Source organism: Pinus tabuliformis, chromosome 2_2 (genome assembly GCF_031772625.1).
Source record: "Pinus tabuliformis cultivar Carrire ecotype Pingquan chromosome 2_2, CPIR1, whole genome shotgun sequence".
Taxonomy (NCBI): domain Eukaryota; kingdom Viridiplantae; phylum Streptophyta; class Pinopsida; order Pinales; family Pinaceae; genus Pinus; species Pinus tabuliformis.
In genome coordinates, this window is record NC_142300.1 from 410,848,594 (window position 1) to 410,868,260 (window position 19,667).

Sequence of the window (19,667 nt, forward strand, 5' to 3'; positions counted from 1 at the left end):
CCAGCGTAGTCCAAACCCTCATCACACAAATAGCAACATCAAAATAGCAACATAACATTAATTTGACAATGATTTCAAGTCTCTAAACCAACAATATTTCTCTATAATATCCCCCATCCCTTGGCTCTATGATGGGAGGCTAATTTATAGATGAATGCAAGTGGTTTCGTCTTTAATATGGTATTGAATGGTTTTCCATAATTGGATGATTAGTTTCCATGTTCAAAGTGATGATAGGATAGAGCATTAGATGATCCAAAGTTATCCTAAGTTGAGCTCATCTTGATAGGATAGGAGTTGGGTTCCTTCTAGAAGGCTCTAGAAAGGAGGAATATACTTAGGATCCAATGAACATTTCAAATATTTTCACCCAGCACAGGCTTGAGTGGGTTTAGGTGCTCTACAAAGAAACCTTGAATGGGGTTACCTGCTCTATAGAGCACTTACCCCTCACCAGGGTGTGCTGGTGACCCAAGGAAGCACTTCAGCAGGGTTTCAAGTCAGGAAACTCTCACGGATGAAAGCACTCAATGGGGTGGCATGTCTAGGGAATGTAGCAATTGAATTAGAGTTTGATAGACCCTGTTTACATTGATTTGATATTCGGGAGTGATATGCCCAAATAGACCTATAATAGATGCCCTGTAAAGAATGAAGTCAAAAATGATAATGTTGAGTGATATTCTTTATGATGTGATGAGGAGGATCTAAAGCAGATGGTGACCTACATCAATTACAATACATAATATCATGATATCTTTGATTTTTCATGAATTACTGAGGGAAGGCATACCCATGCTCAGCATATAAACTTTTCATTACATGTACATAAATCAGATAGTCGTCTACAGATATAGATCCATGATAAGATGACCATCTGTGTAAAGCCATCATACAGATGATTTAGTACTCTCTTGAAATCGCAGCCCAAATGCATGAAACTAGCTCTGGGGTCCTCTATCTCATCCAATCATTTGCTCAAATATGATTCTAACCATCTGAAAATGTGATCTGAAGTCGAACATGGGAAGACACCATGTGATTACCAGCCAATGATGTAAGTTGTTAACAGGCGCGAGAGAAATCGCAACAAATGATAATGATTCTCAAGGTACAATAGTACATTCTACATGGTGTGAATAGATGTTTTGATGTTGAACACCATACAAAGTCTTTCTATCAAAGGCTTATGATGTCAACTTGTCACCGGAAGTGAGAAACTCGCCATTGATGTATGCAAGCCTCAAGGTACTAGAAGGGTGTTTCTAAATCACCTTCCTAGATAATGTGCTGATGTCGACAAGAAGCAATTCATCGCAAGAGGGCCTTGATGTACCCCCCATCAACAACATGAAATGAGTGTAATGATTTTGAAGACAAAATGTGACTAATGACACAATGTTCAGGAATGGTTGTCATGAAAATGAAGGTTTATGAGTATTGCAAAGGATGAAGTTTACATAGTGACTTCTCTTGAACATGTCAGTGACACTGAATGAATTTGCAGCATTTACCAAAAACCAAATTGATGGATGGTGTGATAGACCATAGGTATGATAACCATCAAGCAGATAACCGAACCCAAATAGTCACAGAGATGAAGTGAAAGTGTCATGTTCAAGAGCGACTTGCTACCATAAAGTGATTTATCCCTTTTTCCATTTTCCCCAGTCATTGCTAACCGATACCTCTTTATTTTTTAACAAGATTGAGGGCGATAGCATATTCTTGATGTATAATTCTACCCTTCATGTGCATCCATCGCTATGTGATGTTTTAACGAGTCTAGCAAAGGTGAAACTCGGTCTTGTCATGATGGACAAGTTTGTCGCTATTTGATGCTTTAACAAATTTAACGACAATGAGAACTCGATCCTTTTCATATTTAGAGAGTTTGAAAAGGGACATAACCATAAACTCGATCTGACATAACCATCAACTCGAGCTGAAGTGCCTCAACAGTTTGGGGTGTTTCGACTTCATCGTCAAGTAGATCATCATAAACAGGTAGCTTTGAAAAATCGTGATAGAATATCATGATCATGATCGAATATGGGACTAAATGGATCACAACAGACACGATAAAAAAAATAAATGATTTTATCGACATCCTCATGATCTGATAAATCAAACAGAGGGGTAGATGAGAAGCGAACAAATTCATCCTCTATGTTTCTGGAAAAGGCAGATGACAGGTCAAGTGGATTTTCAATGAATAGTTTATCCTCTGTGTTGTCGAACGATGGACTGACATTTGATGTGTCCTACGAGTGATCAATAATGGGTGCATCCATAGATGAAGATACACATGTGGAATCATGGATGGAAGGCTCACCAAATATGTTAGGAAAGAACAGAGGAGGCTCGGATAGAAGGGAGTCATACTTTGCCAAGTGTTGATGCTCAAGCTCCCAGTCATACTCTTCATGAATGACAACACATGTTGGTTGTGTAACACCAACTCTGTCAATGGCTTCATCCTCATTCACAAAAAGTGTAGAGTCCGAAATGGAAGAACACAAGACAGTATTATCAAGAGGGTCATCCGAGTACAAAGACGGAGGTTGTGGTACAGAATGCATGTGGAAACTTGATCTACTCACAACCAAATCTGCATGAAAATTAAGCAAAGTGATGCTGGGAAGATGTGATAGTTGAACAGATCTATGAGCATGATCTCACACATCACTCTATAGCGGTGGAGCTATTTGATGAGGGGAAGGGGGACAATCACTTGTCACAGTGACCATATCCATTTGTGATTGCGCAGCTCCCTCACTGAAGAATATTGAGTGAGGCTTGAGTTCAAACTTCTTCTTGGGATGAGAAAATTTCTTAAGACAATACTTGAATCTATCCCAAAGATAGAAAATTTTTATCTTGCTCTCTAGAGCTTGAAACAGCAAATCACGGAAGCACTGCCAAAAATCCATGGGCGATTCATGTAGAGCCTTACGTTATTGTAAAAAATTTTTGTCAAGATGTTCTAGATCAAAATGATAGAAAGTGTCTTCAATGAGATCACAGAAGTGCTTATGTGAGTGCACGCTGTTAGCCAGTAGGTTGCACAACCACCAATGTGGAGATTCACGAAGTGTGTATGTAAGCAGCAGACTAGCCTGTTCTTCAGAACATCCATCATCCTCATGAAGCATCACAAGGAAATCATGTAAGAACATGGAATAGGCCACTTCGCCTTCACCATCATACATGTATGTGGACAAGAGATCAAAAAACTCCTTCGTGATGGTGACAGATTCAGCATGCAAAAAAAAAATCATGGAGGGAGGAGAGTGCAAGACTCTGTGATAGATACGGAAAACAGGATGAGAGGACACAGCTTATCATTTGGCCCTCCTTCTAGTGCTAGAAATGTTAACGATGTTGGACCTGCCAACATGTCAGAGGCTCTCCTTGGTAAGAAGTGCCAATTAGACCCCAAAATGTTTGGTGTAGGAGTCCCAAAAGTGGGTCATATGGTAATGGCTTGACCACAATTTTGCACAGAGGCAAGTAAGATGTCCCTATTGGTAGCAAGGGTGTGATAGTAGTGACAACACAAGGAATGTGTATGAACGGTTCTAACACATGGAGAGTGGGGTGAGTGCACCCCTTGGAAACCTGTGATAGCAAGCGGCTTGGAATGGAACACACGAGCGGAGATGCATCACAAACTGGAAAGTAAGTTCGCTAACAATCCAAAGTGATGGTTAAACCAATCAACACATTTCAGTAAGATTCATACATACTTATATTGAATATTCCATACATGTATGCATAAGCAAACAGATACATATACCATTTAGAGTAAACAAGATAGCTGGAATACAATACGACATGTGCATGAGACATGTTGGCATTGTTATAATAAGAAATGTATGTTCCAGTCATAAAATACATCCACGTCCAACCACTAGTTCCAATAGTGGAACGTTACAACCATAACTGCCTACTCCTCTAAAGAGATATACTAGCTCTGCACGATGGAGAAGCTAAGGTGTGTTACAATACTTTCCATGCTCTCTTTAAGATAGTGTTATCAGAAGCTTGGCTGACCAAAAGCCTTTAGAATGAATTATGAGGGACTATTTATAGCAAAGGGTGGGGTGGTCCTTGACATTCCTCTTTCTGACAATTCATTTACCCTCATGACTCTTCATCTACTCTATGACTGTTACATCCAACTATCGACACTTGAACTTCCACTTGACAAGACGTTACATTACAATGCACAAGTGCCCATGTGAGACATAATGACTTGAGAAATCCATGCAATACATCAATGACACATGGACTATTGTGGTGAGACAAACTCTTCGAAATCCTTGTGATAGTCGAAGGTGGTGAGCTGATGCCAAGCTTGGTCGTCTGTGATGGTGTCCGTTTTCCTAATGGTGACATATTTCTGAAGCAAAATCTTGCCTTCATTACATTTGGGTGCACTAATATGGATCCTCCATCCAACTTGTCTGATAGCTTGCATATGGTCATCTTGGGCGTGACCGGACTGGCAACTGTTGATGCATAGTGTCTATGCTAATCACCAAGCATGTGTTGGTGTCCATGTGCATCAACTTGTCAAAATACAAGTTCAACTCCAGTTGGACTTTCTTCTTGTCTTCTCCTTGTTTAGTGTGTCGAATGGTGGGATCATATGCATGCACACAATGACATGCATGTTTCTGAATTCCCTTACATGCGATCCAAAACACTACTCACCTTGTTTGCTCTGTGCTAGCTACTAGGATGGATATATAAGTTGTATGGGCACAATTTCATCCATCTGTGCATGTTGTGCCCCCTGTTGTACCTCTTCCTGCTGCAACTCATTCTCTTGTATATGCTTCTCTTGTTCTTCCTTGAGTTGTTGCTTCAACACATGCAACTCCTTCTATGTTCCGTTCTCTACCTTCACATGATCTTCATGTCATGCCATCACCTCATAGCCTCACTCTCCAAAGGTTATTTTGACATTTGTGGATCTACTTTGAACTTGGAAATTTGTTTTGCCTCTATGTTATCAACAACCTTCCTCTTGCATTCATCATGTGTAGGTGTGCTGCCTTCTGCTACTGTTGATGGTGTTGCTTGCTGTGATGCTACTTCCATATCATCTTGATGTCCTTGTCTACGAACAACTACATGTCTTCATAGGTAGGCAATCTCATAGACACTTGCTTGGTTGCAACCCTCGTTGTGCTCTCAACGATGTCCCTTGACTCTTCTCTCCTGAAGGCCATTCTACTTTTGTTGCTAAGAGATAGACGAACACCTGTGGTTCCTGGAGACATAGAAACACTCATGGAAATTAATCTGTAAGTCAAAAACTAAAACAAAGTAGATGACTAACTTGCAACATACCTGTGTGATTGATTGTGAAGGTTACATAATTTTCGTCGGAGGTTGGGAGACTAACTGCCAAAACTGTGCAAGGCATAGTCCAAGAAGTCAGGAGGACCACTCACTGCTAGAACTGCATAATGCATACTCCAGCCTAGCCTGTTGAGGACTGAAACTGTGCAATGCGCAATTTCAGTCAGCAGTGACATACAACCAGCAAACCGCGTTGCGCAATTTCTGGGGCTAGTAGGACTGTTACACAACATTTTTTCACTCTCCCTGTACTCCCTGTTCCTTGATCCTACAGGAACTCTATAGAGAACCCCAAATTCTTTCCCTTCATGAAGAAACTCCCATTGTATCCCTCTTCATGAGCAGATCAATTCCATTTTGCACCATTTCCCCTGAAACTTTTGTTTTCCCCAGTTTACAATACCGGTGCTAATGACCTTTGGCTCCCTCGTGCCAATGTGTAGAGATTGGCACTATCCCTAGCGCTGACTAGAGTGACTGAGTTGTGTTCCAATCACTCCAGTCCTGTTATGGAAAGTTTTTTAAATTAAGAGTCAAAGCTTCTAGCTCTAGAGGCTTCGTAACGACAATCTGATAAATGCTTTGGCCGGATGGGGTCGAGGATGTCAATTTGGGATCCTTTCCCCTATAATGATGGAACTACCTCAAGGGATAAGACCTTCTCCCATGAGAAGAGGATACATCTCCCATCCATTCATCCTATATATACCTCCCTTCTTCAAAAGCACAGGCTAGTGTTAATGTTGCTGTGCTAGTGCTATTTTGGTTTGGAGTAAACAACAAGCTATTCTAAGTTGTATCTATCTAGTTATGTGAGTGAGAAGTGTGATTTAGTTTGGAGTGAAGCCTAAAGGGGATAGCCTTAAAACTAATGTTGATTAAGGCCATCATGGAATGCTAGCAGAAGTGTGTGGGAACCTAGTCTTGTTAGAGGAGAACTGTAATGTCAAGATAATGGTTGTAATCTCTCTTTGATATTAATATATGCAACTATCGATTGATTTCATACATGTTTTTTCATCTTAAATATTCATGGCTTAATGTTTCTTGAATTTTGAAGTAGGTTGAATTACAATTTGTCTATTATCATGGTTTTTGTTTACTTGTTTCAGGTGCTTGAAGAAGGAGATGAGAGATAACTAGAGCGAGGAAGCAATGACATCATCAACCGGGATAAGTGTACTAAGAGGTAGGCCCTCTTAATTGGTTATAACTTAAGGAAATCTTACATAGAATGTATCTGTTGTGGCTAGACCCATCATTGGGCTAAAGGAATTTGTTTGTGTCCGCACTTATACTTTTGCTTCACCTCAAGGACACTGGCTCCAAGAGTTGCTCAATGCAAGCCTGGAGGTCAATGTTAGGCCAAACTTGCACAATTTCTGGAGGGAAGGTTGAGTGTTCACTTCCAGAAATATGCAACGCTAGCCAGGCAAGGCATGGTCTAGGCCAAGGAAGCCCAGGTCGACCGACAAGTGACTAAAAACATGAGAAGTCTGAATGCATGATGAAAGTTGTGCAAACAAGAGTGAATGATCGTACATGCAAAAATCAAGTGCAGGATTCAGAAAATAGGAAAGCATGCATGTGTGTGAAGTGAGTCGTCGCAATGGCGACCATTAGTGCAAAATAGTGGCATGCATGCAATAGCAATGAGATGCGAACAAAAACTAAAAGAAGCTAACATACATCAAAACGTTAGTAGGTGTTCACTAAAATCAAGCAAACAACACTCACACAAAGTGAAACACAAAAAAACGACAGAAATGCAGCGTGAGACATGAAAATCGAGCTTACCTCAAAATAGTTGTGCTGAATGTGCCGATGAATCCTAGAGGCAATGTGGTATGCCAGACTTGTGAGGTCAATGTGAGAAATGAGCTCTACAGTGTCCGGTTGATGAGTTTTGATAAAATCAAGGTTGTGACGCGCATGCCAACAATCTAGGAAAAGCGAGACTTGGTGGGAGGTTTTCTAAGATGATCATTGCATGTAACCTCCAACTGCTAAGAATAGATCCCTGAATCAAGGGATGCCTTTGCATGCTGCCTTGGGAGAAGCAGTCCATGCATGAAAACCAGTTTTGCTCGGTCCTAGAGGGAACCAGTCAACCTGAAGGCACATGCATTGGTCTGCAAGACTGGGATAAAAATCTGCATAGTTTCTGGGCTTAGCAGATATGGTTGTCCTAGGGGGATTGCACAATTTCTGGGAGGAACAGGTGACTATCTCCAAGGATTGTGCAATTTCTGGGCTGAGCAGCTGTCCTAGCTCAGACTGCACAATTTTCTCAAGGAAGCATGTTTGACAGTATTCACAATTTCTGAGCCCAGCAGGTTGTCCTAGGTCAGACCTCACAATTTTCTCAAGGAACCCTATCTAACTGCATTGTGCAATTTGTGAGCTGAGCAACTGTCTTGGGTCAGACCTCGGAATTTTCTCAAGGAAGATTGCCTTACTATATTACACAATTTCTCAGCCTAGGAGGTTGCCTGGATGGATTTGCGTAATTTTTGCTAGTTTTTAGGCTCGTTGTCCCAGAGGGATTGCACAATTTCTAGGAGCAACAAGTGACTGCTGGCCAGAATTGCGCAATTTTTGCGCTGAGCAGATGTCCTAGGATGAATTGTGCAATTTTTGAGAGGAATATTGTCAAGAGGAATTGCTCAATTCTAGAGCCCAACTGGGTGTCTAGATGGGTTTGCAAAATTTCTGGAAGGAAGGTTGGTTCCCCTCCAGAAGTGCGCAATTCTGAGAGGGAGATGCTCAACTAGCAACTGACACCAAGTTCGAAAAGAAGCCTATGAAGGAGGTAGAAAAAAATTGCATACACAGGCTGACAAGACTCCATGAAACAACTGAAGCTGATGTGCTTGACAGTGCAAGACATGCTGCTGAGGATGGTTGGTAGGGAGGCTCCAAAACGAAGCTAAGGAAAAATTTTGGAGGGTGGTTGTAGCTACTACAACAAAGCTATACGACATGTTTTACATCTTCTTGCATATGTATAAGAATCTATTAAGAGAGTTGGCTAATAATAACCTACTTGAACAATCTTTTGTTAGTGATGTCTCCACCAAAGTGTCCTCCCACGCGTCCATCATGTAATTCAGTCAATACCTTTTCTGCATCACATTTATCTAAGAATATTAGAAAACATCATCATAATTCTTCCAAATAAAACCACCATTAATCAGTTGATATTTAGCACATTTTAACCTTAAATCTCTTTCTGGTTTAGGTGCTAAATGATTAGGTGTAGTTCCATGTGTTACAAAATACATTGTAGTACCAGGTGTCTGTAGGTACATTAACATAGAGTTTTTCTCTTAGCTTACCTCAAAATCATTGTACCAACATTTTTCTATATTTGAATAGGAACTTTCTTCTTAATCTAAATGATAACCTTTTGACTTAGTTGATAGCTTGCATAAACCTTGTCCTCGTATGACCTTTCATAGTTTAATTTAAAAATCATATTCTTGGAGCATAGTAATACAATTTGCTATTTTTTCTCCCAAGTCCTTATGTACCAAGAAATTCCACACAACAGGGTGCAAAACTATGACTTTGGTATGTGAATTCAACATAAGGCCTAAAATGCTTGACATAATTATAAACTGAATATGCCTGCCTATCAATATCAAGATAATTTATTTCAGCCACTTGAAATTGAGAACTCGTGAAAGATATAGGTATTTCAACATCATCATCATTCTTCCTAAGTAAGAACTAATGCATAAGATACATCATATTCAAAAATGTATAATAAAAAATGTTTATCAAACTTAAGACTAATTAGTGCTGGAGCAGTAGCAATAGCCTCTTTAATATTTTTAAAATAGTCTTTCTCTATTGTACACCAATTAAAAATGTGATTTTTTTTAACCATATCTTGCATAGATCTAACAAACTTTGCAAATCTAGGTATGAACCTCCTAACAAAATTAATCTTCCCAAGAAAATATTGCAAAGTTTTTTGTTGTGGGGAAGAGAAATGTGCAAAATTGCATTAATTCTATGAGGATCAATTACAATCCTTGTTTTAGAAACTATAAATCAAGGAAGTTTACCTTCAGTAACAAAAAAAATGATTTTCGTAGGATTTAAATATATATTGTATTTGTGACATCTATCAAATATCTTTCTTAAATGATCAACATATTGTTCTTTATTCTTTGAATAAACAATTATATCCTCCAATTACACTACCATAAAGTTGTTAATGAGTCTATTAAAAGAAATATCCATTACTCATGGAAAATATGCTCTTGCAATTATTATAAGAAAGGGCATCTTTTGATCAGCATAAGCTCCCCATTTGATACAAAAAATTGTTTTGATTTGATCTTCTAGTGCAACCAGGACTTGGTTTTAAAAAGAAATCCATCTAGCAGGGAAAGCACTTCCAAACCAGCAACAAATTATAAGATTTGTTCCGTAGGAGGAATAGTTTAGTTATATTTTTATGATGATTTGTTAATATTTTAAAAATAAATACAAATCCTTATTTCTCCATTCTTCTTCTCAACTAGAACTAAACTTGAAACCCATTGAGAGTTTCTCATTGGAAAAATTATTATATCTTTTAGAAGTTTATTCAATTCATCTTGATTTGACCTTCCAATCTAGGATGCATCTTCCTAAGTTTTTGTTGAAATGGTTTAGTGTCTAGTTTTACTGTAATAACATTTTGAATACTCTTCATGTCATATACCTTCAATTCATCATATTTCCATGAAAAAACATCTTTGTATTCTTTAAACATCTTCGTAAATTTTATTCATTCAATAGGAGTACTATCTGTTCCTAAATTAACATTTTGTGTGTTTTTATCAGTTCCTAAATTTATAACCTCATATTGCATGGAGGAATTGTTATTTTTACATTTAGTACTTCCTTAGAACTTATTCTAAAAATCATAAAAAAAAATTGAGCCAAGCTATTGAATTTGCAATATAATTATGTGATTGAAGCTTGTCTGGAAACTATGAATTTAATTGGAAATTATGTTGGTATTCATCTATATTGATCCTTTGAAAGTGTTTTCCATATTTAATAAATCTCTTATTTGGTCATCATCATCATATACCTTCAATTCATCATATTTCCATGAAAAAACATCTTTGTATTCTTTAAACAACTTCGTAAATTTTATTCATTCAATAGGAGTACTATTTGTTCATAAATTAACATTTTGTGTGTTTCTATCAGTTCCTAAATTTATAACCTCATATTGCATGGACGAATTGTTATTTTCACATTTAGTACTTCCTTAGAACTTATTCTAAAAATCATAAAAAAAAATTGAGCCAAACTATTGAATTTGCAATATAATTATGTGATTGAAGCTTGTCTGGAAACTATGAATTTAATTGGAAATTATGTTGGTATTCATCTATATTGATCCTTTGAAAGTGTCTTCCATATTTAATAAATCTCTTATTTGGTCATGATCATCAAAAACACTCCAATTAGAGATGTTGTCAGGGATAGACGGCCTAAAATGGATTTCTACAGACAATTTTTTAGGTCAAAAGTTATCAACTAGAAGAAGCCTTGAACCAACATTATCCAAAAGGTTACCATCATTGTTTTTTCAATGAGGTATTGAATTTTACTCAAAACTATAAAAAAAAAATTGGTTGAACTCCACACCTCTTGCCTGTAATTTTTTAAATGATTAGATTCATAGGGTATGGTTTTATTACATTCTCTAACAATTATCTCTAAATCACCCAAAACTTCAATTTTATTAGCTTCCATTTCAACATCTTTTAGAAGATCTTGAAGCAAGGTTTCATACTCTACAACATTGTTGGTTCATTAAAAGTTAAGTCTGCATGAAAGAAGAAATTTATTACCTTTTGGATCTAGTAAAATACAACCAACACTGACGCCTTATGCTAATTTGGAACCATTAAGATTCAAATTCTAGAAATTAGTATTTCTATCATTATCTAAAATATAAAAAGAAGAAATAGAATATGATATTTAATTTTAACCCAAGAAAGGTACTATTAGCTCTACTACAAACTTCAATGTTTGAAGGTCAAATTTGGGTCTGGCAGTGTTGTTTATGCTCAAAAGGGAGATCGCAACAGTCTTTTCCTTCCTTCTCCTTTATTTTCCTTATTCTCCCATAGCCCCGCTATCTCTGTTTTTCCTCCTAGAATCTCTCCATTCGCCATTATAGCCCTCTGAAATCCAACAAAGCCCCTTCTAGCCCCAATCCTTAAGCACAAACCACAAGCCCTCCATAAGACCCTACCATATAACCTCGGCGCTTTCATTCCTCATCGCTATTGGCAAATCACATTATGTGTGTGTAAGGCTTACCCCTTGTTTTCTGCCGATCTGATTACTCCCTAGTCGTCCGATCAGTCCCGACTAGATCCTACGATCCCCATCGCAAATAACTTGCCCGCCAATCTCCACTGTCCGATAATCCACCAAAGCGATCGGATGGCATTTGCTCCTCTCCATCCCGTGAATTGCCCGCACGTTAACCAGCAGGGAAATTGGATTTTGGGTTGTCCCATCCGCCACGTGTCATGCATTCAATGGTATTGCGCACCCATTGTATGATTACCACCAGCTCCGAAAAGCAGTGCGGGGAATACCACTTATCGCCATCCCACCCGTCCTGGCGCGCTATCTCCCGTGCATCTTTGCCGCCCGATTGGCGTCGGATCTGTCCGCCCACGATCCAACGACTCATGTTTGTTGTTCCCGCTTCCTCCCGATATCCCCTATAAACCGATCTCTGTTGTCCATCTACAAGATCCAATGGCTCATAATCACTCCGCCTGTTTCTTCCCGATACCTCCAAGTTGTACCCATCATCCACCGGTTTCATCCGATGGCCAATCTCGCTCTTTTGAGCATATCTTCTACCTGCCATGAAGTCCATGTTCCTGAACTTCTCTGTGCATACAAGGATGAAGGTGGCCAACTACCTATACCCGGCATAGTCACTCTTCAACCATCGCATTCAAGGGACAAAATGGCTGAAAGGAAAGAGTACAGCCTCGAGCAGATCACAGCATTTACTAGTTATGGAGCTTCTTTTAGTCAACACTCCACCTGCTCAAGGAGTACAACAAAGTACCAGAGAATGTCAAATTCATTCATTGAAGCATCAAATCATAGCAGAGGCCCATTTTAGATAGTTAATGTGATTGGTGGTCCATTATGACCCCTCCTCGTATAAGATAGTAGAGCATTTTTGTAATCAAACTCTATATATACCCAGAACACAGATGTGATGAGGGTTGATGGTTGCTGTTTTGATGTAAGGTTCAACTTCTAGAGACTGTAACTACTGTGATACTTGCAGCGTCTGGTCTTCATTTTCAGCTAATACAAGCTTATTTTGCTATTAATTGCTCACTTTCCATTTCTACTCTGTTCTAGGCTATGCTTGTTATGCATTTTTCATGTGCTCTTGATGTTAGCATTAGAGGGGCTATTATCCCACCTCTGTGTTAGGATCTAGTATGTATCATTGAAAGTGTTATGCAGGTTTCTATTTACTTAGTGCTAGAGAGCTGTAATCCTGTCTATGCATTAGGAAATAGATTTGCAGACCTCTTTACTGGTTGCAGCCGACCATCACATGGTCTTGTGCGTCTGCTAGTGTGTTCAGTGTTCTCCATGTTCACTTAATCCTCAAACAGTGAGTAATTGGTGGTCTAAAGCCTTGTAGTCTAGGAGTGTTCACCCATGTCTAGAGTTAAGCATAGTAGAAGTGGTTATCTGGCTTGAATATGCATCATTCCTTCCATTCATCCATTTCCAACATTTTGTTGAGTTTGTAATGTTCCCGAGCATCTCTGAGATACAACCTAGGAGAGTTTCTTGGGGTGATAATAGGTACAGTAACGAAATTTAGACTTTCAGCATTTAATTCTAGAATAAAAGACACCTTTGATGCATAATTACCCAAAATGGTATCAAAAGAATAATTACCTAACAAAGCTTGAGAAAGCGTAACTGGTTCATTAGGATTTTCAAGATCAATTACAATATGTTTTATTTTTTTTTCTCTTTCTACTTTGATCTGATTAGGTCTGTCATCTAATTGTAGCCAAAGATGTGACCAATTAGTTGAGAAATATCCATTAAGATTTTCAAACCAATCTTTAATGAGTAACAAACAACATGATTTTCGGAGGTTTGTGACAATCATATCAATGATTTAAAAAATATTAGGATTGGATGCAAGTATTATCAGCACATCTTTAATCTCTCCAGCTACTCTGACACTTTAGCTATCAAGTTACACAAATGAATGCGAGCAAGATTTAAATTTTCAGCTACTTACAAGGGCATAACATTTGATGAGGTCCTTGAATCCACTAGATAATTGTGTACATTTTGATTACAAATTTCAAAGGTCAAGAGAAAAGTAAGGGTATGATAAGGAAATATATCTCTTATTAGAGTTGAATTTATATTGGATATCATTTTTGCAGGAGCTTTCTAGGTGTTATTTGTGTTGGAATTTTGAGTTTGAGATGAATCATTTCCTAAGGCTTTAATAAGTTTATTCTTTTATTAAGTTAGTTTTGATAACTCAAACAGGGATATATTTACCCTATTTTTATTCATGTCTTCCACCAAATCATACTCAACGTGTTCGATTCGGGGAGATAGATTTGATGAAGCAAGAGTTTTATTAGTAGTTCATCTATTTTTAGGAGGACTAGGATGATTGGTAGCAGCTGGAGTGGAAGTTTGATTTTTAGTTCTACTCCTAATTTTCACAACATTAACTTACTCCTCATATTCAACTAAATCATTATCAATTAATCCCCCTTATGAGACATCCCATAACACATTAACAGACTTGCTAGATTGAACTTCTTCCTTTTTATCTTCTTGTGGTTGTCGTGCTTCTTCACTATCTAAAAAAAGCTTAAACATATTTACAAAATTTTCACTTGTTTCTCATAATGATTATCATTATGTGCTCTACAAAAATCATCTTGTGCATAAGCATCAATATTCAATTCCTCAACATTAATTTGATTGGGTTGGGAGGTTGATTTATCCTAAATGGTCTCCATGGTTTCTTTGTTGAAGGAGTTTATGAAAGAATGGATTAGAAATAAATTATTTCATTACACATTTTATTTATAACCTTTTGAATAAAATCTAAGTCAACAAATTATTTTTCTTTTTCCTCATCAGTAGTTTTATCGGTTGTTGGTTTCTTTAAAATAGAAAATGTCTTAGTTTTTTCTTGACTTGCTATATGTTTTGAAGCTATTCTTAAGATTTTTTTGTCAAAATTCAAAGATTATTCCATATTTTGGGCTAGTGTTTTATTATTTTCTCTTATTACAACTAATGCAATTGATGGAAGAAGATTAGTAGTATAAAGTTCAATCAAAACATCATCGCCTAGTCTTGAATCAAGTCAATTCTTATTCATAAGAGAAACAAATCTCTGATGAAAATCCTTGATAGATTCATTGGGATTCATTTTAATATTTGATACTTCTAATAATAAAGATTCCTTAAACTTATCATTACCAATTTTTTTAAGAAATTGAGATTGAAATACATCCCAACTAGTAATAGAACCATTTGTTAATGAAAGATACTAGGAAGATGCATTTCCTTCAAATGTATAAGAGAAACGTTTACAGACTTGAACTAGATATTATACTAATCCTAACTTCAAATATAGCATAAACTGTATAATATATTCTTTAGGAGTAATAAGTCCATTAGGATTAAATTTTTGGATAAATATTTTAGGATGTTTAGATAGACAATTTTGATCTCTAGCAATATTAATTGCACCTATTGATAACTAAGGTTGACTGAAAATGTTGGACTTGAAGGTGAAGAACTTGTATATGTTGAACATTTAGATGGAGAAGCTATAGGTGGTGAGCTTGTAGGAGGATTTGTAGGTGGATAAGTTGGTGGTGGAGGAAAAACAAGTTGATTGATAGGTAAGACAAAGCCGAGAAAGAAGTAGTGGAAATTATAGGAATTTGAATAGGTGAAGGGGAACATGTTTGAATGGGTGTGGTTGAAGGCTGAACACTTATTGGTCTAACTAGTTTTGAAGGTATAGTTTCAGGTTCCCAATCAACTTCCTCAAAAGGAAATAATGGATTCATTATTGAGGAAAATTTTGACAGCGATTCAAGACTAACTTGTGATGAAGAAGCAATTAAAGGTTCAACTTATTTTTCAGGCCTTCTCCTTCTAGATACTGTTAATAAAACGGGAGAAAAACCTAAAATTTTACTCTAAGGACGATTATAAGCCATTAATAATTGTAAATATGGATGAATAAGGGCATAAGATACTTCAACATATCTACTATGGATAGCTTTGGAACATGCATAATTGTTGAATAAGTATATTATGGTTCACTTGAATGAATTGATATAGGAGAGGTACAAGTATCAGATGATGTAATGGGAATATTTGATTTAGAAGAATGATCAACCATACATTATCTATGGCCCTCCTTCTAGTACCAAAATTGTTGATAGGAGGGAAATTTCCTAACTACAATGATTGACTATTATCCCAATCAAGGTCCCAATTAGACCCATATTCATTTGGTTGGTTTGAATACTCTTGAGAACAAAGGCTCAGTTGCCTACTCTAGTTTAACACTAAACTAAATGCTAAAATAAAAATTAAATTAGGGAAAATATATGACGTAAAACAATATTTACAAGTTACTAAAAGAAAATATACAAATTGTTGTGTATGAGTGGAAATAACATGAGCAATTTGATAGCATGAGGTGAGGGGGAATGGGGAATCAGTCAAACACAATACTAAGAAAAATATTGTGAATGTTTGACCTTCACTAAAATGTGGGTCTAATCAGCCACACATAATGACTTTTTGCACTCTATTTTCAAGAGCTTATGAACATTTGCATTTATATTTGTTTATATTTTATATTTTTATTGCATGCAATTAAGTAAAATTAAATAACACAAATAAATATACCTTATGAACAGGAGAAATACATACAACTATATTTTGAATATCAGAAATTAATTTAAATGAATGAAAAAAAAATAATAAATCTCAAATAATAAGTAATTTCGACAATAATATATGCTAATTTATTTCAAAGGAAATAATCAGTAATAAACTCTAATATTTTATAGAAATTGATATGTAAATGAGAAAAGAAGAGAAATAGCAGTTGTTTCTGTTAAATAATTAAATAGATCACACGATATCAAGATCATAACTCTAAGAACTCATCAAAATATAAAATGGTCTTCAAAAACTTGAATACCAAAATAAGATTACAAAAATCAAAGTCTAAGTTTCAACAATTTCTAACCCCTAAACCAACATAAAGGGTTGTAAAAATAAGAAAAGTAAATAATATAAGAACTGTTTCTAGCTAAAGATAGAACATATTTAAATATTTTCTTAAATAATGAGAATACAAAAAATAAAATATTATCTAATCATAATTTCTTCTTCAAGAAATGGGTACCTCATTTCAATCTTCTTCCTGGATTTGAGAAGTTGAACCTGATTCAAATGGAACCTTTTTAGGAGCATTAGTTTGGATGTATGCAACTAATTCCAAATATATTTTAGGAATTTGTTGAATAAGAGGTTACATGAAATGATAAATATTGAATTGAAGCGTGGATAACATAATTTCAATATGCCTCTTTTTTCAATTATATTTTATTGAAAACTTGGTTATTAATTTAATTTATTCAAGAGGAAGTTGTAGAAAATTTTGAAAAACCTATTCATTCCATGTACTTATTTTCCTACTTTACTTCCCATCTATTGTTCTCTTATCTTCAACATCTTGTTCATTAAGTCTTAATGGGACTACTTCCCTTAGAGGTTTTGGCTAAGGCATATCAAATTCTTTTGGAATATCCAAACTTAAATCCCAAATGAGTCACAAAGATTTATTGCACCTTCAGTCCATTATTTAATAATTTTATAGTTTGAATATCTTAAATTTAATGAAGCAATCACAATCTCTATGTCCTTATGTTGGCGGTCCTGGAAATCCGTCAACCATAATGTTAATGTTTTCAGGTTTTTCTATGTTGTGTCAATTACTTTAGCCCAAATCAATACTTCAATTATCATTCCTTCTAATTACAATTAGTCTTTCCATTCATCAATAGTAATTGAAGATAGAACAATAAATTCAATGACAAAGGAGACAATCAACACATCAACAAGAGACACAAGGGTTGATCAAAGACCAAGGAAAAACCCCACAAGGGGGAAAACCCTTTGAAATTATTTTTCTATTAGATTATCATATAATGTTCAACAAAGAGTACAATGAGATAAAAAAAGCCATTATAATAACAACCCAATAACATTCGAAATAAGTTTCTAGCATTAGAATATATCAGAGACAATGTTTCCCATCTACGGTCAACTGCGGTTAATTTCTATCAATGATCATTTCAATAATAATTCCCAGTCAAATGCATGGGGAGTTGTGTGAGAGACTAGAGGCTTCCACTCACACCCTTGATGCTTTCAATCTAGTGACTATCATCAAATTTTCCCTGTGACATTCCTGTGAGTATAATCCAAAAAACCTAAAGCAAATGTGAGCCTCAGACCCTGTAATTTTTTACTTTTACAAACTTTTGTTGTTGTCCCAGCCTTAGACTTGTGCGATCCAATCAATGAACAAGAGAAGAATAAGATTATTAGTGATGCCCAAATGAGCTTGAGGTAACTTGCATTTATAGGCTTCTAAGGGTGTCCAATTTTCTTTATGGTCGACCTTGTCCAAATGTGCATATGTGGGATTTTCTTCATAAGTACACTTTACCTTCTCCGATTTCAGTGATCGTTAGGTCAATTTTGGTCCTCTCAGAAATAGGAATTCAATGCGATCATCGTCTACATAAAATGAGCTATCAAAAGTGTAATTTTACCGTAGTTTCATATTTTAACACTCCCTCTCAATTAGGGATTATTCCACCTCTCAATATCTTACCATTAATCAACATGTCATGAATATCTTGTCGTCATATCCTGTCCCATATCAGGTCAACTCTATATGTTGAAAAAATCTCAAATATAAAGAATAATAATCATCAGGGAGCTAATGTCACCACCCTCTACATCTTCGAAGAGCACATCTCAATCTGAAACCACATCAGAGAGTACATCTCAACCCAAAATCTCATGGGGGGGCTAAATGTCTCTGACCCCCTATTGAGCAATAAGTGATATAGGGGAGAACATCTCAGCCCATAACATTTCCTATTGATATTCCCAACAATGACCCTCAAGATTCATGTGGTAGAACACCTGAATCAAAATCCAAGCTTGCACTAGATACCCGACTTACCAAAGGGTAAGGATCACATGCCCCAAGCCTCCTCAACTCATTGGACAAATGAGGAGGGACAATCCAAATAAGCCTGGATTGTGGGTATGATGCCAAATGGGGTATACTCTACAAACAAAAAGATAGGGAAGAAACATCTCCAATGCTATGGGTAACAGATAGGGATGATACCCTATTTTCCAGAAATCCCTCAACCCTAGGAGTCCTCCATCTCAATTCCTCACCTTGGGAGCTCAAACAGGGGGGAAGAGTTGGCTCAGTGTCCTTCATCAGCAATCCCCCTTATCATAAGGGGTCACATATGTTAGTCTAAGATACTCTCTAATAACCAAGAACTTCCATTTCGAAAAATCCTTGGTGAGAATATTTGAAATCTTCTTATATGCCAATATGTGATGGAGTCTAACAACTCCTCTTTGCACCATGTCTAGAATGAAGTGATATCGAATCTATATGTGCATGGAATTGTCATGAAATACAATATTCTTGGTTAGATGCATTCCACTATTGTTGTCACAATATGTCACTGTAGTGTCTAGGACCTACTCAAAAAGCTCTCCGAAGATATTCCTCAACTAAATTTCTTTGCCACTAACCGTGCAAGCAGAAATATATTTTTCCTTTCTGGTACTAAATTCTACAAACTTATTCTTCCTACTCATCCAATATATCATGGTAGATCAAATCCTAAAACAACATCCATACATACTCTTCCTATTGAAAATGTTTTGTGTTGAGTCAACATCAGTGTATCCATGAATTCAAACATCTTCGATAGAATATATCATAACAAGTGTGATCATCCCATGGAAATATCTCAAAATCTATTTGGCAGCAATCCAATGTGCATGGATAGGTTCAGTCATGAGTTGACTCGATGTATTCACTACATACCATATGTCTAGATGGGTGTTCACTAGGAACATCAAAGCCCCAATCAACT